General features: G+C 53.2%; 1 protein-coding gene across 1 annotated transcript in view; it reads right to left on the bottom strand.

The window, feature by feature from the left end:
- Positions 1–9,916, bottom strand: part of LOC133353877 (SLIT and NTRK-like protein 6) — an 86,068-nt gene extending 76,152 nt beyond the window's left edge. The window contains 2 exon segments of the mRNA XM_061570362.1: positions 6,725–6,859; positions 9,798–9,916. The gene's annotated coding sequence lies outside the window, so the exon portion shown is untranslated.
- Between the last annotated feature and the right edge of the window lie 15,768 nt (positions 9,917–25,684).

Raw genomic sequence — 25,684 nt, 5'->3', positions numbered from 1 at the left:
GACCCATATAATCACATAGAAACCCATAGCCTAACATGCTGACCCATACACTCACATATTAATGAATAGACTCATACAGTGAGGGGAAAAAGTATTTGATCCCCTGCTGATTTTGTACGTTTGCCCACTGACAAAGAAATGATCAGTCTATAATTTTAATGGTAGGTTTATTTGAACAGTGAGAGACATAATAACAACAAAATCCAGAAAAACGCATGTCAAAAATGTAATAAATTGATTTGCATTTTAATGAGAGAAATAAGTATTTGACCCCTCTGCAAAACATGACTTAGTACTTGGTGGCAAAACCCTTGTTGGCAATCACAGAGGTCAGACGTTTCTTGTAGTTGGCCACCAGGTTTGCACACATCTCAGGAGGGATTTTGTCCCACTCCTCTTTGCAGATCTTCTCCAAGTCATTAAGGTTTCGAGGCTGACGTTTGGTAACTCGAACCTTCAGCTCCCTCCACAGATTTTCTATGGGAGTAAGGTCTGGAGACTGGCTAGGCCACTCCAGGACCTTAATGTGCTTCTTCTTGAGCCACTCCTTTGTTGCCTTGGCCATATATTTTGGGTCATTGTCATGCTGGAATACCCATCCACGACCCATTTTCAATGCCCTGGCTGAGAGAAGGTGGTTCTCACCCAAGATTTGACGGTACATGGCCCCGTCCATAGTCCCTTTGATGCGGTGAAGTTGTCCTGTCCCCTTAGCAGAAAAACACCCCCAAAGCATAATATTTCCACCTCCATGTTTGACGGTGGGGATGGTGTTCTTGGGGTCATAGACAGCATTCCTCCTCCTCCAAACACAGCGAGTTGAGTTGATGCCATAGAGCTCCATTTTGGTCTCATCTGACCACAACACTTTCACCCAGTTGTCCTCTGAATCATTCAGATGTTCATTGGCAAACTTCAGACGGGCATGTATATGTGCTTTCTTGAGCAGGGGGACCTTGCGGGCACTGCAGGATTTCAGTCCTTCACGGCGTAGTGTGTTACCAACTGTTTTCTTGGTGACTATGGTCCCAGCTGCCTGGAGATCATTGACAATATCCTCCCGTGTAGTTCTGGGCTGATTCATCACCGTTCTCATGATCATTGCAACTCCACGAGGTGAGATCTTGCATGGAGCCCCAGGCCGAGGGAAATTGACAGTTAAATTTCGATTTAAAGCTTTCGTGACTGCAGGGATTCATCTTCTTGGTTCTTTCGGTAAAGTCACGTAGAAGGGAAGTAATAAAATAATAAAAATAAAACATAATAAAACAATTCTCACGACGTTTCGGCCACAACGCAAGCAGCCGTCCTCAGGTGAAAACCAGGTCCGTCGAGGCGACAGAGTCTGAATGAAACAGCACACGAGCTTGGAGCATATATATAAGCTGGGCGCATTGACAAAGGAATTTGCATATGGCATGGTGCAGTGTGCAGAGTAATGTATGGTGTCGTAATTGTATAGTAAATATATAGCAGTGTGATACACATTAGGGTGGGTAGAATAACACATAGTGTTATATTAAAATGGATAAGGCAGCAACTGCAGCAGCAGCAGCAAGTGCAGCAACAGCAGCAACTGCAGCAGCAGCAACTGCAGCAGCAGCAACTGCAGCAGCAGTAGCAACTGCAGCAGCAGCAGAAACTGCAGCATCAGCAACTGCAGCAGCAGCAGCAACTGCAGCTCCCTTTGATGCTGTTAATCCTGCATAATGCACATGCATATGCAGTACTAATCACATTCCTGCATTTCCCATAAATATGCTAAATTCCTTTTGATATGCAAATTCCTTTGTCAATGCGCCCAGCTTATATATATGCTCCAAGCTCGTGTGCTGTTTCATTCAGACTCTGTCGCCTCGACGGACCTGGTTTTCACCTGAGGACGGCTGCTTGCGTTGTGGCCGAAACGTCGTGAGAATTGTTTTATTATGTTTTATTTTCATTATTTTATTACTTCCCTTCTACGTGACTTTACCGAAAGAACCAAGAAGAGAAAAATTGACAGTTCTTTTGTGTTTCTTTCATTTGCGAATAATCGCACCAACTGTTGTCACCTTCTCACCAAGCTGCTTGGCGATGGTCTTGTAGCCCATTCCAGCTTTGTATAGGTCTACAATCTTGTCCCTGACATCCTTGGAGAGCTCTATCTTGGCCATGGTGGAGAGTTTGGAATCTAATTAATTGATTGCTTCTGTGAACAGGTGTCTTTTATACAGGTAACAGGTTGAGATTAGGAGCACTCCCTTTAAGAGTGTGCTCCTAATCTCAGCTCGTTACCTGTATAAAAGACACCTAGGAGCCAGACATCTTTCTGATTGAGAGGGGGTAAAATACTAATTTCCCTCATTAAAATGCAAATCAATTTATAACATTTTTGACATGCATTTTTCTTGATTTTGTTGTTGTTATTCTGTCTCTCACTGTTCAAATAAACCTACCATTAAAATTATAGACTGATCATTTCTTTGTCTGTGGGCAAACGTACAAAATCAGCAGGGGATCAAATACTTTTTCCCCTCACTGTAGATAGCCATAGCCTTCCATAATAGAGACCCATAGTCTCATACGGAGACCCACAGACTCACCTAGAGACCCACAGACTCACATAACTTCACAAGAAGCAACTCTCATTATTGGCCAAACATCAAATGTATAAATGTATGTTGCACTTCTTTCTCGCCGTACATAGCCAGCCAATCGCAGGTGACGTAGCAGCACCTTCTGACTCACGTGCGAGAGATTACATTTGCATGAACGACGAAGGTACTCAAGATGTGACACTGCACATTATTACAGACACCCATGTATACACTCATAGGGTGGTTCCATTGAGAGTGCACGGAGATCCATATAGACTCATTGAGCCGCAACAAAGACCCCCTTGACACCCATAGGGACCAACAGAGACCCGAGTGAGAAGGCGACTGCCAACATCGTGCACACTGCAGCTGGATTCGGTTTGTTCAACAATGAGCCTGGTGAGTGATCCAGGAGGTGCTGGAGTGTGGATTGGACAAAGGCGGAAGACAGCGGCGAGGAGGAGAAGAAACGCCAGGACAGAGAGAATTGGCAATTATAATGATGATGACATTCATATCACGACAGATGTTGCAGACAAGTCAACAACTCAGGGGCGCGGAGCCAAGCTTAGAGCTGCTCGAAATGTTGACCCAGACAGACAGAGAGGCCTTGAGACGCTTCTTAAAAGTCAGAGTGCATTTGAAGTTGCCGATGTGCAAAGGGATTAGAGAGTTCCACACGGAGGGGGCGACAGCAGAGATCCGACGTGAGGCTGTAACAGTGTAGTGTCGTGTATAGTGTCGTGTATAGTGTAGTGTATAGTGTATATTAGGTATAGTATATTGTATAATAGTGTAGTGTATAATGAAGTTTAGTGTATAGTAGTGTGGTGCATAGTAGTGCAGTGTATAGTGTAGTGTATATTAGTTGTATGGTGTAGTGTATAAGTGTATAGTAGTGTATAGTGTAGTGTATAGGAGTGTGTAGTGAAATGTATAGTGACGTGAGGCTGTAACAGTTCGCGGCCCCCTTTGGTGTCCGAAGCAGATTTTGAGTGACGCTGCTGCTGCTGCGTCGGGTTCTACCGTGAGCGTTCAGTGCAAGGCGAGGGAAAGTGAGGCGAGCTCTGGTGGAGAACCGGCACAAAGCATTGGCAAATGTCGACCGTGATGCCCGCCCTCAACGGCCGACTTGTTGCGAATGACCTCTCACACGAGATCTGGGACGTCAGGTGTGAGTGAAGCTGATGGCTTGTGGTAGCTTGTTTCAGGTCGACGCACAACAGACAACGCAGTGTTTGCCGGGGCGACTGCCGGCAATTAAAACCGTGAACATCTGCGGCCAGCGCCGAACGTGCTCCCACTTGCGCTGCGTCACCGGAGGAGGTAGTGATGGGTGGGACACGCGGTGTGTACGGTGGAGGAGGATGGGGTAAGCGACTTGGAGGTTGGGGACAGGAGCAAGAGGAGGTCGTGATGGGTGGGACACGCGGTCTGTGGGGTGGTGGAGGGCGGGTGACCAAGACTGCAGTGGCACCCAGAGGTGGGCGACCGAAGGTGGAGGAGAAGACCTAAAGCCACAGTCGGGGAGGTGAGGAAGATGAGACTCAATAGGTGTTCGCTAACAGCACTTGCTCCAACAGTCTACATGCCAAAACGATGGGAGATTTCACCGTCCTCGTCCTGACCAATGTATCACCGCTACCTCGACCATCAGAGTGATTAATACCTCACCACTATCATGATAATGAACATCTTCATCATGAACACACTACACTGCCACACAGTCACCATCACCACCACAACCACAACCACCGAAACCACCGAAACCACAACCACCAAAGACAAAGCTTTCCGTATAGTCTTAACAGACTATTGGGGCAAGTGCTGTTAGCGAGCACCTATGAAGGCCGGCACGGCACACGAGGGGTGTGAGTGGTCAGCACCACGCCCGACCGCTTTTGTCTCCCGAGTGGCGATATTTACACACCGCACCATGTACTCATTTGAGGCTGAGTCGACCTAGGGGAGGAGGCCTAGGACCGGGTTCACTGGTGTTGACCGTGAGCGGGAATCGAACTCGGGTTGCCGGGTTCGTAGCGCAGCGCGCTCACCGCTACACTACCGCCCCCTACAATAACCACCACCACGACCAGCACCACCACGACCACCACAACCACCACCACCATCTCCGATGCATTGCTGCTGCAGCCTCACCCCTCGTGCTGCTCGTGGCGAGTCCACGGGCGGTGGCGGCTGCGAGAGGCTCGAGCGCTTCACCCAGCAGTGCCTTGGGCACGGCTGCTGGCGATGTATAGGTGTCTGTCTTGCTTTGTGTCTACGAGTGTCTCCCCGCATCTCCCCATGTCCCGCATGTATCTCCATGTCCCGTGTCCTTCCCGTGTCTCGACGTGCCTTCCGTGACCCGCCGGGTCCCCCGTGTGTTCAAGTGTCTCTCCGTGTCCCCCCATGTCTCTCCGTGTCCCCCCGCCCCCCCGTGTCTTCAAGTGTCCCCCCGTGTCCCCCCCCCGTGTCTTCAAGTGTCTCTCCGTGTCCCCCGTGTCCCTCCGTGTCCCCCCCCCCGTGTCTTCAAGTGTCTCTCCGTGTCCCCCGTGTCCCCCCATGTCCCTCCCCGTGTCTTCAAGTGTCTCTCCGTGTCCCCCGTGTCCCTCCGTGCCCCCCCCCCCCGTGTCTTCAAGTGTCCCCCGTGTCCCCCCCCCGTGTCTTCAAGTGTCTCTCCGTGTCCCCCGTGTCCCTCCGTTCCCATCCCCCCCCGTGTCTTCAAGTGTCTCTCCGTGTCCCCCCCCCCCCCCCCGTGTCTTCAAGTGTCTCTCCGTGTCCCCCCGTGTCCCTCCGTGTCCCCCCCCCCCGTGTCTTCAAGTGTCTCTCCGTGTCCCCCCGTGTCCCCCCCCCCCGTGTCTTCAAGTGTCTCTCCGTGTCCCCCGTATCCCTCCGTTCCCATCCCCCCCCCCCCCCGTGTCTTCAAGTGTCTCTCCGTGTCCCCCGTGTCCCTCTGTGCCCCCCCCCCCGTGTCTTCAAGTGTCTCTCCGTGTCCCCCGTGTCCCCCCGTGTCCCCCCCCCCGTGTCTTCAAGTGTCTCCCCGTGTCCCCCGTGTCCCTCCGTGCCCCCCCCCCCCGTGTCTTCAAGTGTCCCCCCGTGTCCCCCCCCCCGTGTCTTCAAGTGTCTCTCCGTGTCCCCCGTGTCCCTCCGTTCCCATCCCCCCCGTGTCTTCAAGTGTCTCTCCGTGTCCCCCCCCCCCCCCGTGTCTTCAAGTGTCTCTCCGTGTCCCCCCGTGTCCCTCCGTGTCCCCCCCCCCCGTGTCTTCAAGTGTCTCTCCGTGTCCCCCCGTGTCCCCCCCCCCCCCCGTGTCTTCAAGTGTCTCTCCGTGTCCCCCGTATCCCTCCGTTCCCATCCCCCCCCCCCCCCCGTGTCTTCAAGTGTCTCTCCGTGTCCCCCGTGTCCCTCTGTGCCCCCCCCCCCCGTGTCTTCAAGTGTCTCTCCGTGTCCCCCGTGTCCCTCCGTGTCCCCCCCCCCCGTGTCTTCAAGTGTCTCTCCGTGTCCCCCCGTGTCCCCCCCCCCGTGTCTTCAAGTGTCTCTCCGTGTCCCCCGCGTCCCTCCGTGTCCCCCCCCCCCGTGTCTTCAAGTGTCTCTCCGTGTCCCCCCCCCCCGTGTCTTCAAGTGTCTCTCCGTGTCCCCCGTGTCCCTCCGTTCCCACCCCCCCCCCCCGTGTCTTCAAGTGTCTCTCCGTGTCCCCCGTGTCCCCCCCCCCCCCGTGTCTTCAAGTGTCTCTCCGTGTCCCCCCGTGTCCCCCCCCGTGTCTTCAAGTGTCTCTCCGTGTCCCCCGCGTCCCTCCGTGTCCCCCCCCCCCGTGTCTTCAAGTGTCTCTCCGTGTCCCCCGTGTCCCCACCCGGTGTCTTCAAGTGTCTCTCCGTGTCCCCCGTGTCCCTCCGTGTCCCCCCCCCCCGTGTCTTCAAGTGTATCTCCGTGTCCCCCCGTGTCCCCCCCCCCCGTGTCTTCAAGTGTCTCTCCGTGTCCCCGTGTCCCTCCGTTCCCATGCCCCCCCCCCCGTGTCTTCAAGTGTCTCTCCGTGTCCCCCGTGTCCCCCCGTGCCCCCCCCCCCGTGTCTTCAAGTGTCTCTCCGTGTCCCCCGTGTCCCTCCGTGTCCCCCCCCCCGTGTCTTCAAGTGTCTCTCCGTGTCTCCGTACCAGCCGGCGGCCAGCGCGCCTCGTCTCCCCACGTCTCGGTATCGAACTTTGGCGGTGCGAGCCCCGGGCTCCATGTCGTCGTCTCCGCTTCCCGCCTGCCGCTGCTCCGCGAGTCTGCGAGCTCCTCTACCGGTGCTGCGAGCGGCCACGGGCAGAGCGGGAGAGCGAAAGGGAGGGAGCGGGGAGAATTAGAGCAGAGAGAGGAGACGGCGGGGAGTCAGCGGAGAGTGGAGGAATGAGAGAGAGAGTGGGGAGGGGAGGGAGAGGTGGGAGGTGGACAGGGAGGGTGATGGAAGGAGGAGGGGGAGGGAGAGAGGGAGTCTAGAGCGTAGCGAGAAAATGAGAGGGAGGCGATCAATGGGATGCAGGAGAGGAGAAGCGAAAGTAGAAAAATAGAGAGGGGAGACAGGGAGGGAGAGGGTGCAGCCGTTCGAGGGGAGGGGGCGAGAGAGTGCGGAGGCATCAATAGCGGAGAGACGACGAAGAGTCTGCGATTGAGAGAGAGAGCAGAACGAAAGTAGGGAGCTGGTGCAAAGACAAAGACCCCCCGTATAGGCTGTAACAAAATGTTGGGGCAAGTGCTGTTAGCGAGCACCTATGACGGTCAACACGACACACGATGGGGTGGGTGGCCAGCACCACGCCCGGCTGCCTTTGTCTCCCTCGTGGCGATGTTTACACACCACACCAGGTACTCATGTGAGGCTGAGTCGACCTAGGGGAAGCCCAGGGCCGGTTCAGATAATCGTCACGGGAAACGAACTAGGGGCGCCAGGTCCGTAGTGCAGTGCGCAGTCCGCTACGCCACCGCTCCCCAGAGTCCGTTCACGTCTCTACGTGCATGTGATGAAGACAAAGATGTCCCATGTAGCCTGAACAGACTGTCGGGGCAAGTGCTGTTCGCGAGTAGCGCCTATGAAGGTCGGAACGGCGCATGACGGGGTGGAGTGGCCAGAGCGACGCCCGGCCACCTTTGTCTCCCCGGTGCTGATGTTTACACACCGCACTCAGGTACTCATTGAAGGCTGAGTCTACCTAGGGGAGGCACAGGAACGGTTCGATTCTCATACGCACACTCTCTCACTCTCACACACACTCACTCTCACACTCTCTCACTCTCACACACTCTCTCACACACACTTACTCTCACACACACACTCACTCTTACACACACTCTCACACACACACTCACTCTTACACACACACACTATCTCACTCTCACACACACACACTCTCTCACACACTCACTCTCTCACACACACTCTCACACACTCACTCTTACACACACACTCACTCTCTCACACGCACACTCACACACACTAACTCTCTCACACGCACACTCATACACACTCACTCTCACACTCACTCTCCCACTCTCAACACACTCTCACACACTCTCACACACACACTCACTCTCACACTCACTCTCCCACTCTCAACACACTCTCACACACTCTCACACACACACTCACTCTCACACTCACTCTCCCACTCTCAACACACTCTCACACACTCACACACGCTCGGCTGGAGAGAGACCGCGTTGGGGGAACTCTCCACGGGGAGAGACCGCGTTGGTTCCCACGACGGCGCCGCCTCTCATCTGGGCCACAGGGAGATGGGAAGAGGGAGCGCGTGTGCGTGTGTGAGGAAGGGAAAGTGGAGGGTGCCCGTGTGTGTGAGAGCGAGAGAATGGCAAGGGGCGTGTGCGCGTGTATGCGCGAGAGGAAGACTGTGTAACAGAGTGTGTGTGTGAGTATGTGGCAGTGCGAGAGTGAGTGTGTGTGTGAGAGTGTGTGAGAGTGTGTGTGTGAGAGTGAGTGTGTGAGAGTGTGTGAGAATGAGTGAGACAAAGGCGGTCGGGTGTGGTGCTGGCCACCCACCCCCTCGTGTACCGTTCCGGCCTTCATAGGTGCTCGCTAACAGCACTTGCCCCTACAGTCTGTTAAGGCTATACAGGGGATCTTTGTCTTTGTCTTTGTTGTGAGAGAGAGTGGGAGAGTGGGTGAGTGGGTGAGTGGGTGAGTGTGGCGGTGTGAGACTGTAGTGTGTGTGTGCGTGACAGTGTGACTGTGGTAAGCTTTGTGTGTGTGTGTGACAGTGTGAGACTGTGGTAAGCTATGTGTGTGTGTGACAGTGTGAGACCGTGGCAAGCTGTGTGTGTGTGTGTGCGTGACAGTGTGCGAGAGGGACAGCGTGGAGGCAGGGAGGCTGTGTGTGTGTGTCTGTTCTCGTGCGTGCGATGGAACCTTCATAGGCGTTCGCTAACAGCACTTGCCCTAACAGTCTGTTAAAGTCTATATGGGGGAACTGTGTCTTTGTATGTATCGCGCTGCGCTTCAAACCTGGCGCCCCGGGTTCAATTCACGCTCACGGGCAACATCAGTGACCAATATGTGAACCGGTCCTGGGCCTCGCCTAGGTCGGCTCAGCCTCAAATCAGTACCACCCACTCCCCTTGTGTGCCTTGCCTGGCTCCATAGGTGCTCGCTAACAGCACTTGCCCCCACAGTCTGCTGAAGGCTATACGGGGGAATCTTTGTTTTGATGTGTGTATGCATTTGTGTGTACACTTGAGTGTGTGTACACGTGAGTGTGTGTGTGTACACGTGAGTGTGTACACGTGTGTGAAGCCTCACGTGTGTGTACACGTATGTGTGTACACGTGTGTGTGTCTACACGTGAGTGTGTGTACACGTGAGTGTGTACACGTGAGTGTGTGCGTGTACACGTGTGTGAAGCCTCACGTGTGTGTGTGTGTGTACACGTGTGTGTGTTCACGTGTGTGTGTGTGTGAAGCCTCACGTGTGTGTGTACATGTGAGTGTGTACACGTGTGTGTGTGTACATGTGAGTGTGTGTACACGTGTGTGTGTGTGCACGTGTGTGTGTGTGAAGCCTCACGTGTGTGTGTACACGTGAGTGTGTACACGTGTGTGTGTGTGTGAAGCCTCACGTGAGTGTGTACACGTGTGTGTGTACACGTGAGTGTGTGTGTACATGTGAGTGTGTGTACACGTGAGTGTGTGTGTACACGTGTGTGTGTGTACACACGTGTGTGTGTGAAGCCTCACGTGAGTGTGAGCTCCCCTCTGTGCCCCGAGTCCGCTGCTGGAGTGGCAGCAGCCGCCGTAGCAGCCGCTCCGTTCCGCTCCTCCTCCGACTCGCGCCTCCTCGAGTCGGAGGATCGTCGGCGTCGTCGTCGGGACATTCCATTTCGGATGGGACCGGCGGGGGAGTGCGAGGGGGCTGGGATCGCGCGTGTAAATCGCTCAGCCGAGAATGACGCGCAGCACGCGCCGGATGATTGCTCAACACGGCCGCTGCCTCTCGTAATGCGGGCGGAGGCCGCGCGCGCGTTTGCGCGTGTCGCTCGGGATACGAAGGCGGCCGGGCGTGGTGTTGGCCACCCACCCCCTCGTGTGCCGGCCTTCATAGGTGCTCGCTAACAGCACTTGTCCCAACACTCTGTTTTCTATATCTGTGTACGGGGGGAGGGGAGCGATGGTGCAGTGGTTAGCGCACTGAACTACGAACCCAGCTACCCGAGTTCGATTGCCGCTCACGGTCAACATCAGTGACGAATATATGAATCGGTCCTGGGCCTCACCTAGGTAGACTCAGCCTCAAATGAGCACCTACTGCGGCGTGAAAACATTTCCACGAGCGTGAAACAAAGGCGGTCGGGTGTGGTGCTTCGGCCACCCAAACCCCCTTGTGTGCCGTTCCCACGTGTAACAGGTGCTCGCTAACAGCACTTTCCCCAGTAGTCTGTTGAAGGCGATACGGGAGGTTGATGTTTGTCTTTGCATCGGTGGTAAAATTCGTGCGCGTACTGGCGCCACCTCGAGACGAGAGCTCGAGACTCAGAAAACATCGCACATTGGGGAGTAATGCGAAGGGGTGGGGCCGATTTCATCTCCCACCTACCCCACACTCTCACCCACTCACCCACCACTCACCCACCCAGGCACTTTCTCATCCACTCACTCACCCACTCACCCACCCACTCAGCCACTCACCCACTCACCTACTCATCCTGCCCCTCTCACCCACTCAGCCACTCACCCACTCACTCACCCACACACTCAGCCACTCACCCAGCCCCTCTCACCGACTCAGCCACTCACCCACCCACTCACTCACCCACTGTCTGGGCATCTACTCGACATCTGTGAAAAAGAGATTTACAGCTCATCGGGTTCCTACAATATGAATGAATATTCTGATTCCGATATTCTGTCTGCCAGTGATCTGAGTCAACCCATAACACCTGCCAGAGAACCGTAGACATTTTACGTGACCTCAAGGTACACCTAGCCTGGCACAAACGCCGTGGTGACGTCACCACTCCTTAGTGGTGACTTAGGCAGTCGTACGATCGATGTGTCTATGCGCGAGGTTGTGTGTGTGTCTGCGGGGAGCGGCCGAGTAGTGGTTAGCGCACTGGCATTCAGAATTCGATACCCACTCACGGCCAACACCCAGTGACGATTAACTGCGGTGTGTAGTAAACATCGCCCCTCGGGAGACAAAGGCGGTCGGGCGTCGTGCTGGCCACCCACTGCCGTGCCGGCCTTTTATAGGTGCTCGCTAATAGCACCTGCCCCAACAGTCCGTCCAAAGTTATACGGGGATCTCTGTATTTGTGTGCCCGTGAGAGATGTGCGTGTGGGTGATATGTGTGATACTTAGCCGAACATCGCCACCTCACGCTCATCTTGCCTCACTTCACTCGCCTCCACTCCTCTCGGCTCCTCCTCCATCCTCCCCCCTCCCTCTCAAGGATGAGCACGGGTGGCTACGTGCGGAGCGAAATAAATTCAACATCCATCCATACACACGAACCATCATCAACTGCATCAGGACATCAACAGGCCGATGAGCACATTTCCTTGATGAATGGAAAATTAAAGACACAAGCCACAGTAGCGCGACTGTGGACACGCAACCCAAACTATAGACCATATACTAAACCCATAGAGACACATAGAGACCTCTAGACAAGCCATAGTAGTGCAATTGTGGCCATACAACCCAAATGTTGACCATATAGCAAACCCATAGAGATGCATAACTATGAATAGAGGTTAATAGAGATACAAGGATACCTATAGAGACACGAAGAGACATAGAGATGCATTAAAGAAAATCAACAGTAGCGATATTGTGGACATGCAACCCAAACCCTGACCCACAGAGTAAACCACCGCGCTGCTTCAACAGAGGAGGAACAGCAACACCACACGAACTTAAACCTCGTCGTGGCCAGCAGACCTCGACAATGGCAACTCGCTGCAGAACATGGTATTATTGCTGCTGCTGTTGCTGCTGCTATATGCACTGGAATATAAATCGGCAAAAGCTCAGCACATTCGTCAATGTCACCGTGGCCTTAAAAATAGAAGAAAATATATAATAGGCGACATGTATCCTCGTGTGTTTATACATTTATATACAATAGTCACACCGTGTCTGTTTAACGTTTGTGTAACTCATTGTTGTAATTGTGTTGTCATCGCTATGAACACAATCTGCTCGAAGCGGCTCACGTTACGGGGAGTTCGCTAGTTAACGTTGATTTGTGTGTTTGTGTGAGATCGGTTTCTCGCGTGGTGGTGGTGGTGGTGGTGGTGATGGTGGTGATGAGGACGCAGCAGTCGATTTGGCCCTGTCATTTGAGACCCATCCGGGACTCTTCCCGAGTTCTCACCTCGTCAAATTACACCACAATCTCGCGTCGGGCAACGGCCCCATCTGCGTAGCACATAGAGACTCCAGAGAGTCCGGGCACTTTGTTATCTCGGGCCATTAAGAATCAAAGCCCATCGCGTAGGCGCCGGAGCTGATGGTGACCAGAGTAAACCATCAGTTCCCCCCAAACTCCAGCACGCGAGGCCCACCACTAACCACGCAGCGTCTTAGCCTCATTGATCATTTTTTTACTCTTCGCCGTTCGAATACAAATTAACGCGGCCCACGCTGCACGCGCCCGATTATTGTAAACGTGACGCGCCAAGCAATTGACGCTGCACGCGTCGGGGCACGCGTGGGACGCGCTCGCCACACCGACAGCTCACTCCGCATCGGTTCCATTCACTGCACGGCGGCGGGAATTACTCGGCGCGACAAGCGGGTCCGCGTTTTGACGACCGTCGGGCGTGGATGGAGTTAATTTGCGCATTTTGATTTGGGTGAAATGCATTGGGGGCGGATGGGGGACGTGAAAAGATAACTGAGCGTCATCCGGGGTAGGTGGGGGCGGGTCGAGTTTGGAGAACCCTGCATGCTCTTTGGAGTAACAACAACAACGTTACGTTAAGTCGATTGCGAAACTGGCTCAGACTCGAGGAGCATTTTCCGCCAATAACCGGGTCCAGGTTCTGCGTGGCTCGGAGACCTCGGCAATATTTAACTAACTAACTATTTATTTTACCAGGTGAGGCCCACTGAGCTGTATAGCTCTATTTCAGAAGCGACCTGGCCACAAACGATAGCTCAACGAAGTGGCTTATCACGTGGACATTTATAGCAGACAAATACTTTAAACGCGTGATGTTGATTCCGAATGTGGAGGGGAAACTCGGTGGGCCCGGAGAAAAATCCACGCGACCACGGGGAGAGAGAGACACGCAGACTCCAAATATACAGCAGGTGTCAGGGTCACGATCGAACCCACGACCTTCTGTGTACCAGGCGAGGTAGTTAACATCTCCTAGCTACCGTGATGATGAGAGAGAGAGAGATACGCAGACTCCAAATAGACAGCAGCAGGTGTCAGGGTCGCGATCGAACCCACGACCTCCTGTGCACCAGGCGAGGTAGTTAACATCTCCTGGCCACCGCGGCGCTGGCTGACCGCACGAGGTTTGTGCATCGGAGACGGCGGCAACTCGTTGCTTGGAGAGACAAAGACGGAGCGGATTGGTGCCAGACTCTTGAAGACGAGCACACGAGACGCAGTGGAATGAGAGTCGGAGACGCCGCTATTCACAGGCACAGACACCCCGACAGATGCGGGCACATGGGCGCAACCACGAGTGGACATTGGTGGGGCGACACGGGGCGAGTATGGTCGGATAACCTCCAAGAGCCAGACATGGCGTGGGGGGAAGGGCTGCGCGCATACGGAGCCCAACCGTCTTTGTCTCCCCAGTGCTGATGTTTACACACCGCACCAGGTATTCGACCTCGTGTAGGGGTCGGCAAACTGAGGCTCCAGAGCCGCATGCGGCTCTTGAAGGACCGCTCCATGACATTATATATTGAGGTCAACCGTCTCGTACCACACAGTGCATTGGCGGCTCTTAAAATGTCGATGTATTTTGTTACCAAATTCGACAAATGGCTCTTCTTGTTATTTTAGTTTCCGACCCCTGACCTAGGGGGGAGCCCAGAACCCGGCCCAGATGTCACAACTGTTGTTTGCCCGTACACGGAAATTAAAATCCAGGTTGCCGGGTCCACTGCGCACGCATTGACATTCACACGCGTACACACAAATACGAATATCCCCCACGTAGCCTTGAACAGTCTGTTTGGGCAAGTGCTGTTCGCAAGCACCTATGAGGACCGGCACGGCACGCGTGTGGGAACGTGGTCAGCACCAGCGGTGATGTTAACAAACCGCACCACGTACTCCTTCAAGACTGAGTCGACCTAGAGGAGGCACAGGACAGGCTACATTATTCCCAGCCAATGTAATTGGTCGTGAGTGAGAGTGGAACGGATGGCCGGATTCGTCGAGCATTGCGCTAACCACTGAGCCACCACTCCTTACACTACAAAGACAAAGCTCTCCCATATAGCCTTCACATAATTTTGGGGCAAGTGCAGTTCGTGAGAACCGATGAAGGTCGGCACGGCACCGGCTAACACATGCACGCACATACGCCGACACAGATGCGCATGCATCGCGACACGAACATGCACAATGACATTCTCTCATTGAGACACCGACAAAGATGATTACATAATCTGATTTTCACACACATATAGCCATGGTGACCCACGCGTTGACGCGCACACACGCATTGGCATTCAGACGCACGGATACAACCAAGGTGACACGCGCACACTGATGCACACACATCGAGATGCACACAGACACACGCGTACCTACACGCATTAACACGCATAACCTTAACAGGCTTCTAGATTTGAAGCTTTCGTGACTGCAAGGATTCATATTCTTAGGTTTTTTCGGTAAAGTCACGTAGGTAAAAAATTTAAATTAATGAAAGTAAAATAAAATAAAAATCACGACGTTTCGGAGGCAACACAAGCTTCCGTCTTCAGGTGGAACCGTCAGAGCCCGATAGCTGTATCAAGTAAATGAAAGATTACAGGAGATACCACTCCGGCTGTTGGGGCGAGTGCAAATACCGCCTCTCGCTGAGACAAAGTTCCCCCGTGAAGGCTTCAATGATTGTTGGGGTAAGTGCTACGAAGGCCGGCACGGCACACGAGGCAGTGGATGGCCTGGACCAGAGCCGGCCGCCTTTGTCTCCCTCGTGGTGATGTTTACACACCGGACCTTTCCCGGCACAGTAAGGTCGATGCCTCAGTAGTTGTTACAAACCGTGCGGTTCACCATGGCATCCTTCCAATCCTGCGAAACCCATCCTGTGGTCCAGACGGTTGTGATTATGTCATGTCGGGAAAGTCTGCACGCACTCGCCACATTCCCACAACAGTTCGCTTGGGAGATCATCTCTGCCCAGCGCTTAACCTGGTATCAGGCTGTGGGTTTCTCTTCGTTCTTTCTCAACAGATGGCACATCAGCCAGCCACTCCAAGGCGGGTGGCTACTTATTCAAACATGTTGAGGCACCGCAGCCTCAGGAGGGTTATCTCAACCTTGATCTAAGATGTAATTTAGGCTGAGGGTTTCCCCTCCCCCAAATACCTAAAATACTCAGCAAACCTGCAGCAGACCTGTTGCTGGGGGTCGAAGATCGAATCACCGATCTATCCCTCCGGATGGTAACAGGTGTGACGTTGTAAGTACATTTGTGGTTGGAATTAAAAAGTGATTTGTGATGGCGGGCTACTGAGGCATTTTCAATCTTCTCAGCAACCCGCAACCACCACTCAGCTTTGCAGCACCGCATGGCTCTCTGAACCTCCGAGCGACGGATGCGGTAAGCCTCCTCATTTCCCCATATGGGATGTTGTAGATAACGCACACACTGAAACAAAGATCTCCCGTATAGCCTAAACAGACTGTACGAGCAAGTGTTGACCATGAGCGGGAATTGAACCCGGGTCGCCAGGTTCGTAGCGCAGCGCACTAACCGATACACACAGACAAAGATCCCCCGTATAGTTTTAACAGACTGTAGGGGTAAGTGCTGTTAGCGAGCACCTTTGTCTCCCTAGTGACAATGTTTACACATCGAACCAGGTACTCATTTGAGGCTGAGTCGATCTAGGGGAGGCCCAGGACCGGTTCAGATAATTGTCACTAGTGTTGGCCGTCAGCGGGAATCGAACCCGGGTTGCCAAGTTTGTAGCGCAGCGCGCTAACCGATACACCACCGCTCCCATACTTACACACAGACACACACACGTGTGCACACACACGTGCACACAGCAACAACAACCGCCATTCGCCACTAAGTGGTGGTGACGTCACCACGACGCTTGTGCCAGGCTATGTGCACGTTGAGGCCACGTGAAGTGCCGAACGCCCGCTGGCACGAGGTCACGGGACAGACCCAGGTGCCACAGGTTGACTGACTGAGATGAGTGGCTGATGCACCACCTGTGCCCCCTACTGTGCCAACTTTATGAGCCACCCGGCGCTCCACTCGTTATTGTAAGAGTCGCTCCTCGGCCCTCTGTTGTTGTTGGAGAGCCTCCTCCACAGAGGCAGATCTTGACACCGCTGGTACCAGTCATCGGCAAGTCCACTCAGCTCCACATCCTCCTGTATCACATCACTCCATCGCTTCTCTAGCCCGTGCCACGCCCGTTTAGCTCCCTCGATCCGGCCAAACAAAAGCTGTTTAGGCATGCGGTGGCTGGGCATACGGGCAACATGACCCAGCCAACGCAGCCTTGCCTGCAGGGGGAGCTCACTGATGGGACTTTGCCCAGATATTTCAAGGATTTGTGAGCTCCTCACACAATCCAGCCTGATTAAACCCAGGATGAATCGTAGGCAGGCCAGCCTAAATGTTTCTAACCGGCGAAGATGCTCCATTATGGGGGTCCACGTTTCGCAAGCGTAGAGAAGGGAGGGAAAGACCGTGGCCGAGAAGACCTCAAGCTTTATGCGGAGCGACAGACCAGGTAGCCTCCACACAGCATTGGAGCAACCGATGAAAATATATTGCCGCTTGACTGATTCGGAGTGAGACCTCTGCTGTTAAACCGGAGCCGGTCATGAGTACACTGCCCAGGTATGGGAAACTCTCCACTCTCTCCACAACTGCCCCATCACCGATTGGGAGTCGTGGGGGTGGAGTGTCCGATGGTACAAAATACCCAGGCATATGCTTAGTTTTGGTGGGGCTGATGGTAAGGCCCCACCTCTTAGTGGCACACTCCCGTTTCAGCAGCAGCGTCTCAGTCGTGGTTTAGACACACACACAGACACACACAGACACACACAGAGACACACACAGACACATATACACAGACACACACACACATAGACACAACAACAACCGCCATTCGCCACTAAGTGGCGATGACATCACCACGACGCTTGTGCCAGGCTATGTGCACATAGACACACCCACACACAGAGACACACACATATAGACACAAACAAACACACATATATAGACACACACACATATAGACACACGCGTGCGCTGCGCTCATTAAGAACCAGCAGCCCCCTCCTCGCCGGGCCCCATTAAATACATCCCGGGAGAGTCCATTGCGAGTGGTGCGGGGGGGGGGGTGCTAAGTGGACGCTACCATCCCGCACTCGGCACGCGACCGCTTTGATGAGACCCCCAACGTTGATCCCAATTCCATCGCAGCCGCCATGGCACACAGTGGTGTGGTCAGCACTACGCCCGGCCGCCTGCCAGCGGTGCTCATGCTTACACACAGGGCCAAGGGTGCTCATTTAAGGCTGAGTCGACTTAAGGTTGAGTCCCTTCACTGGTTTCAGATGCTCTCCAACGATGCTGGCCGTGAATTCGAATCGAGGTCGGTCAAGCTGGGTAGGTAGCGCAGTGCGCTAACCGCTGCGCCGCCGCTCCCCACTGCATTGGGGTGACAGGCGCGCGTATGCGCTGCGCGGGAGCGTCCCTAAGGATATAAAAATAGGTTTTACCCTTTCTGGAAATCAAGCAGGTGTTAAAACACCAAACAGAATCCTCTTCAAGAAGCTGTCTACATTAACCACACGTACTTGTGGTGAACATGCCATTTTTTTTATCAGAGCATGTTTTTTTTTTTGGATGTTCACCACGAATGCAGACAGGATTCCTTGATGAAGGATTCTGATTGGTGTTTTAACATCTTAACACAACTGTTTTATTCCCAGAAAGGCCCCATATTGTCTCTACGGATATTCACATTCAGGGCGCAGAGCTCGCAGCTTCAGTCCGAATTCAACTTTCCCGAACTCGTGCTCAAAAAGAAACCCGTCCGGCACATCGCCCCCCCCCCCCCACGTGCCATCACCGCGTTATAATCACGCGGTGGACGCGTCAGAAAGATCTTCGGGAGATGTCGTTAGCGGGAATGGCGGCGTCACGGTGGCAAATGTTTTTGTGATTGTTTGCCAACTTTGAAAATGGTTAAAAGACAGACACCGCGAGTCGAGCGGGCTTCTAAGACTCGCGAGCGGCAATCATCGTCCACGACCGGCAGGAGCAGGCCGATGCCTTGCAAACGAGACTCATCCTATAAGGCTCTTGAGTTCTCGCCACCTCGTTCCACAAAATCAACTTGGAACTCGCCACTGTCTCTATGTTGAACTTCCTTCGCACCGTACGTTAACCGCCGCGCCAAGCGGAGGTGTTATGTAGGAACATCTGGCGATTTCCGATTGCTCTGAGGAGTTGGAGGCTACTGTTGAACCTGGAGCATGTCACGAAGTGGTGGGGACTCACCACCAGCACCTCCACAACAAAGGACCTACCTGGGTGCGGGAGAGGACAACAATCTAAACACAGAGAAGTCGTTCTGAAGAAACGAGATTGTCACTCTAGATGATGATGATGATGATTTAAAAGTGCAGAGGTCCAGTGGCTTCCTAATATCGGAAGGAAGAGCGTTCCAGACGGCACATGAGCTGCTGCTGATGCTGCTATCGTGGTGGTGGTGATGGTTTTTGTGATTACAGCTTATTCCCTCACAGTCTGGTAAGGCTATGGGGGCGGTGTTTCTCTTTTGTAATGCTGTTAGCGAGCACCTATGAAGGCCGGCACGGCACAAAAGGGGCTGGGTGGCCAGCACCACGCCCGACCGCCTTTGTCTCCTGAGTGGCGATGTTTACACAACGCACCAGGTACACATTTGGGGCTGATACAACTGAGGGTAGTCCCAGAACTGGTTTAAGATAATCGTCACTGGTATTGGCCGTGAACGGAAATCGACCTCCTGTCGCCAGAATCGTAGCGTAGCGCCCTAACCGCTACGCCACTGCTAACATTAGTGTAAAATAGTAGACTGTGTATAAATACATCATGTGTAGGTAAATAGTAGACTGTGTATAAATACATCATGTGTAGGTATATAGTAGACTGTGTATAAATACATCATGTGTAGGTATATAGTAGACTGTGTATAAATACATCATGTGTAGGTATATAGTAGACTGTGTATAAATACATCATGTGTAGGTAAATAGTAGACTGTGTATAAATACATCATGTGTAGGTATATAGTAGACTGTGTATAAATACATCATGTGTAGGTAAATAGTAGACTGTGTATAAAAACATCATGTGTAGGTATATAGTAGACTGTGTATAAATACATCATGTGTAGGTATATAGTAGACTGTGTATAAATACATCATGTGTATGTATATAGTAGACTGTGTATAAATACATCATGTGTAGGTATATAGTAGACTGTGTATAAATACATCATGTGTAGGTATATAGTAGACTGTGTATAAATACATCATGTGTAGGTATATAGTAGACTGTGTATAAATACATCATGTGTAGGTATATAGTAGACTGTGTATAAATACATCATGTGTAGCTATATAACCCGGTCCTGTCGCTCTTCTCAAACCGCCGCCCGCCCAGCTCCACCAACCCGTCCTGACCAGCGTGGTGAAGTTTCGTCAAACACCACCCCATGATTGACGCATCCAATAACGCATTGACGGAGGGCCGTAAGTGACAATTAATTGTAATTTATGATCAATTCATTGATGGTGATAGATGTAACGATGCTGTAATTCACGTCTGATTTTATTCTCTAATCCCCTACTCGATAGCATTCAAAAGCTTGCGCGCGTGTGTGTGTGTGACAACACGCGTGTGTGTGTGTGTAACAACACGCGTGTGTGTGTGTGACAACACGCGTGTGTGTGTGTGACAACACGCATGTGTGTAACAACACGTGTGTGTGTAACAACACGTGTGTGTGTGTAACAACACGCGTGTGTGTGTGTGACAACACGCGTGTGTGTAACAACACGTGTGTGTGTGACAACACGCGTGTGTGTAACAACACGCGTGTGTGTGACAACACGCGTGTGTGTAACAACACGTGTGTGTGTGACAACACGCGTGTGTGTGTAACAACACGTGTGTGTGTAACAACACGCGTGTGTCTAACAACACGCGTGTGTGTGTGTGACAACACGCGTGTGTGTAACAACACGCGTGTGTGTGTGACAACAAGTGTGTGTGTAACAACACGCGTGTGTGTAATAACACGCGTGTGTGTGTGTAACAACACGCGTGTGTGTGTGTGACAACACGCGTGTGTGTGTGTGACAACACGCGTGTGTGTAACAACACGCGTGTGTGTAACAACACGTGTGTGTGTAACAACACGCGTGTGTGTGTGTAACAACACGCGTGTGTGTGTGTAACATCACGCGTGTGTGTGTCTGTAACAACGCGCGTGAGTGTGTAACAACACGCGTGTGTGTGTAACAACACGCGTGTGTGTGTGTGTACCAACACGTGTGTGTGTGTAATAACACGCTTGTGTGTGGGTAATAACACGCGTGTGTGTAACAACACGCGTGTGTGTGTGTAACAACGCATGTGTGTGTAACAACACATGTGTGTGTAACAACACACGCGTGTGTGTGTGTGTAGAGGTGGTACGTACCGGGGTGTAGCGAGCCATTATGTAGCCGGTGTCTACATCACGGTCCGTGAAAGGGGTGGCTACATCGACGTCCGCATATAGCCCCGCCCCTCGGGGGCAGGGGGTATATAGGGCGGTGCGCGAGAGAGCTCGGGAAGTTGTTGGAGCCAGTGAAGAAGGAAGACGGAGCAAGCTAGATAGGACCCTGAGACCCCTAGCCCCGCCGCCCTTATCAGGGCCGGGACTCTGTGTGGCTCAGTAGTGAGAGCCTGGGTACTCACGGCCCGACGTCCTTATCAGGGCCGGGTCCGATGGGCCAGTGGTTGGCACCCGTACCCTGGCTAGGTCGGGTCAGATAGCCTCTTCTAGAAGTTACATAGCTGGAGGACCTGAGAGCGTAGCCGGTGTCAGGCACGCGTAGCCGTAGGCTGTGTTCCTAGGCTGTATAGCTGACTGTTACTGTAGAATGTTTACAAATAAATACGTGTTGCCTCCGTCAACTCGTCTCCTGCATCATTTACACCGTTACATATGTAACGACACGTGTGTGTGTAACGACACGTGTGTGTGTGTAACAACACGTGTGTGTGTAACAACACGTGTGTGTGTATGCAGTGTGGAGGGGTGGCGCAGCAGTTAGCGCGCTGGGCTACGAACCCGGCCACACGAATTCAATTCCCGCTCACGGCCGACGCCAGTGACTATTATCTGAACCTGTCCCGGGACTCCCCTAAGTTGACTCAGCCTGAACAGAGTGCCTGGTGCGGTGTGTACACATCGCCACTCGAGGGCGGCACGGGCGTGGTGCTGGTCACCCACTATGGGTGTTGCTCCTCGCTCACAGCACTTGCCCCAACAGTCTGCGTGGGCTACACGGAGGACCTTTGGGCAGTTTCCCTGAGTGATGTTGCGAGACGCCTACGTCATAGCGCGACACACGTGTGCGATGTGTGCTCGTGTCGTGTCCAGTCGCGTGACATGCGGTGTGTAAACATGCATGTTGGGCGCGTGTGCGGTGTGTACACATGCGATGTGCACGCTGTGTGTGTCACGTGTACACATTATTGCGGGCCGACGTCGTCTTTCCGCCTTTGTCTCTCTCGGGAAGAGCTCGTGGCGCGGAGCTCTCGCGCCACCTCGTGGCTCGAGAGGGCGACTCGGAGACGGAGGAGGGCGGTGAGGGAGGAGGAGGAGGGGGGGTGAGGGAGGAGGAGGGGGGGTGAGGGAGGAGGAGGAGGGGGGTGGGTGAGGAGGAGGAGGGGGGGGTGGGTGAGGGAGGGAGGGAGGAGGAGGGGGGTTGTGAGGGAGGAGGGGGGGGAAGATGGAGACACGGGGACCAGGGGAGCGAGTGAGTGGAGGCGGCTGAGAGACGCGGCTTGTTGACAATATCAAAACATCCTTTTCGTACATAACCAGTAACCGAATAGGGGAAACAAAAAACATCGGTATAGTTCAAGGGAACGCGTTCAAGATGTTTTGAACTGGTGCGACCCCCCTCCCCCCATTGCCTGTGTCCAGCCTGCAGCGCAGTGAAGTGGATTGGCAACTTGCGCCTGGCGGGGTGAAGTGTGGGGTGACCCCCACGTGTGTGGTGACCCCCCACGTGTGTGGTGACCCCCCACGTGTGTGGTGACCCCCCACGTCTCCCCACGCGTCTCTGGCGGCTGCGCTTCGACCGGTTGGGGCAGCGTCGTGCGAGCAGAGCGGCACAGTCGGCCCCGCATGAACAGATATAAACAAATCAAGCGTCCTTAAAGAAATGTTATACAAAAATGCATTCTTCATTCAAAATAACCTGCGGTCTACTATGTGCCAAGCACGATGATTAACGCGTCTGGCTATCGGCATATCAATAGAGCAACATCACGAGACGCGATCCGCCCCCTTTGAGAAAATCCTCGACTCCGCATGAGAGCAAGACTCACGGTAACTTTATTGTGAATAGTGTTGGACTTCTCAATCTTGTTTTTATTCATCCTCTCACTGTGAGAATGCCTTCATCTAAACCCAGAACACGGTGCAACGAACACAATCTATGAGTAGTTATAGCCTAGCACATTATTGTGTGAAAATGAGTCCAGGCCACGGTGGGTTGAACTGCGTGGCCCATCGTGTGGGCGCCCTGGCCACAGTCTCACCACTGTCGCTTCTCTCTAATCTCTCTCTTCTCTCTCTATTCGATATGCACACGAAGCTTTTGCCCGTTCAAGGACGGGTGTATTGCAGTAAATGTGAAACTTGCAAGCGATAAGCAGTCCGCGACGTGATATATTAATTGCATCCATTCGTGTGCAATTTGTAAGGGCGCGGTGACACGGACTTATTTCATGTAAAGGTTATAATCCCTTGTTCATCACGACATCCTTTGTACTTCAACGTCTCAACAGCAGCGTGACGGAGGCCGCGTGACGTGAGGGTTCAGCCTCTGTCGTTAGGGTTGTGAGTTGACGCCGAGGAGGGGGGAGGAGACGCCCCTCCCCTATCCCCATGTCGAGTGACGTCACCCGCTCAAGATTATTAATGAGGGGGGGGGGTCCATGTGGAGGACCCCACCTGCTCATGATTATTAACGACGTGGAGTGACGTCACGCGCGTTACACACTCACATTCTTGGGTAAATATAGTGGTCAATCTGTGAGTTTGTGTCTCTATGGGTCTATATGAGTCTATGTATCTCGATGGGTCTCTCTGTATCTCTATGAGTCTATGTGTCGGTGTATCTCTATGTGTCTCTGTTCACCATGTCTCTATGGGTCTCTATGTATTGCTGTCTCTCTGTGTATCTCTATGATTGTCTGTGTATCTCTATGAGTGTCTGTGTATCTCTGTGTCTGTGTATCTCTGGGTATCTGTGTATCTCTGTGTGTCTCTGAGTCTCTGTGTCTCTATGAGTGTCTGTGTGTCTCTGTGTATCTCTGTGATTGTCTGTGTATCTCTATGAGTGTCTGTGTATCTCTGTGTCTGTGTATCTCTATGAGTGTTTGTGTATCTCTATGAGTGTTTGTGTATCTCTGTGTCTGTGTATATCTATGAGTGTCTGTGTATCTCTGTGTCTGTGTATCTCTATGTGTCTCTGTGTCTCTATGAGTATGTGTCTGCGTATCTCTTTGTGTCTCTGTGTCCTGTGTCATCGGCCTGTTGTCGATGCTTCTGGTGATGCGCTGGATGGCTCCGCCAGCGGCGTCTTCGAGGAGCAGCAGCAGGAGGAGAGGGGGGAGTCAAAGCCAGGAGGTTGCGACCTGCGAGACATTCACTCCCTGGACTGAGACAATTCTTGAAGCACCACGCTGGGGGAGAGACTCGACAGAGCTCCTGTCGGCCAATCAGAGCCACGCACTCGCCGTGCCGTTGCTTTAACCTCCACGCCTGTGCCGAATTGGCGCGCTCATTGCTGAACATTGCACACGGGGAACTGTTTACCGGGTCGTGATTTTCAGAAACCGGTAACCGATACGACCAAACGGTTACTGGTTTATTGGGTGCGGTTTAACGAGCCCCTTGGTGAGACAGAGTGGCGGTTGGGCTACATAGAGATACATCGATGGAGACAACCGTGAATCTCTGAGAGACGGAGGGGAGACAAAGCGGGCTCGAGACAGCGAGGCAGACAGCGAGAAACACACGGGCTGGTGACGCAGTCCGGACGATGTCGCTGTTGCCCCTTGAGTGAGATGCGGGACTCAAGATGCAGCAGCCGCTCTACCATTCGAACGCCACCACCACGAGTCGTAATCTTTGTTGTGATGCCACCCTCCGCCGAGAAATGATTCCGGATATGAATCGAGTAAACCGTCTCGACCCACGTCTCGGGCACGAGGAGTCACATCGCAACACGGAGCCAGGCAATCGTCATCAGGGCGAGGTTGCTGCTAGACGGCAACAGACTGCGACGTCTTCGTGTTCAGCCCGCTCGGATAAGAAACGTTTCGTCTTCCGACTGCTTCGACCTCACGGGAACTGATTTTGACTCGCACCGCCACCACCCCGCAAGATGTTCTCACCGGGGTTGTGTTTTTTTTTTATATCGATGCTGTATATAGAAACCGCGCGCCAGCGGTGTGTATCGCGCCAATACGTCCATGAAGAGACGGGTAGACGATGGTGCCACGCTCTCATGAGAGCAACAGAAGCTTGGAGGGAAAGGAGAGAGAGACAAAGAGAGAGAGAGAGCGACAAAGAGAGAGAGCGGTGAAGGCTACGCTGCTGCTGCCGCTACTGCTGCATGTGGCTGCCTGCAGCCCAGCGCTGTGGAGGCAGCAGCAGCAGCAGGGGTTGGTGGATCACCGCACAGATGGGCTGCGAAACTCCCTTCCCTGTGCGTGGAGGAGCCGTGCCCCGCCTGGCTCGCCAGGGGAAGGCGGCACAGCACACACGTGTGGACTCAACCTGGTCCGTCGGTCTGTAAGGGATAGAGTGTTGCCCCCTCGCACGCGTGCGTTTTCTGTGGGTACTTCGGTTTCCTTCCACATGTATAAACATGCACTAATTGGCTGATAACATCTTCAATATGTAGAGAACTGCAGAGCTTGAGCTATTGGTAGCGCCAGCCCACCGCCTGGCTGGTTACTGCCTCCCGCTCGTCCGTGGTTCCTCCTCCTGGCGCCTCTCTCTCTTTGTCAACGTCGTCATGCGTACACGTGCATGTCCTTCCGTGTGTTGCGGATAACGGGAAGGACGTCTCTCAACATTGTGCTGTGTGATCCATCAACCC

Source organism: Lethenteron reissneri, chromosome 45 (assembly GCF_015708825.2).
Source record: "Lethenteron reissneri isolate LAM-NWPU_2019-01 chromosome 45, ASM1570882v1, whole genome shotgun sequence".
Lineage (NCBI taxonomy): Eukaryota > Metazoa > Chordata > Hyperoartia > Petromyzontiformes > Petromyzontidae > Lethenteron > Lethenteron reissneri.
The sequence above is the reverse complement of the archived record's forward strand: the minus strand, read 5'-3'. Positions and strand labels throughout refer to the sequence as shown.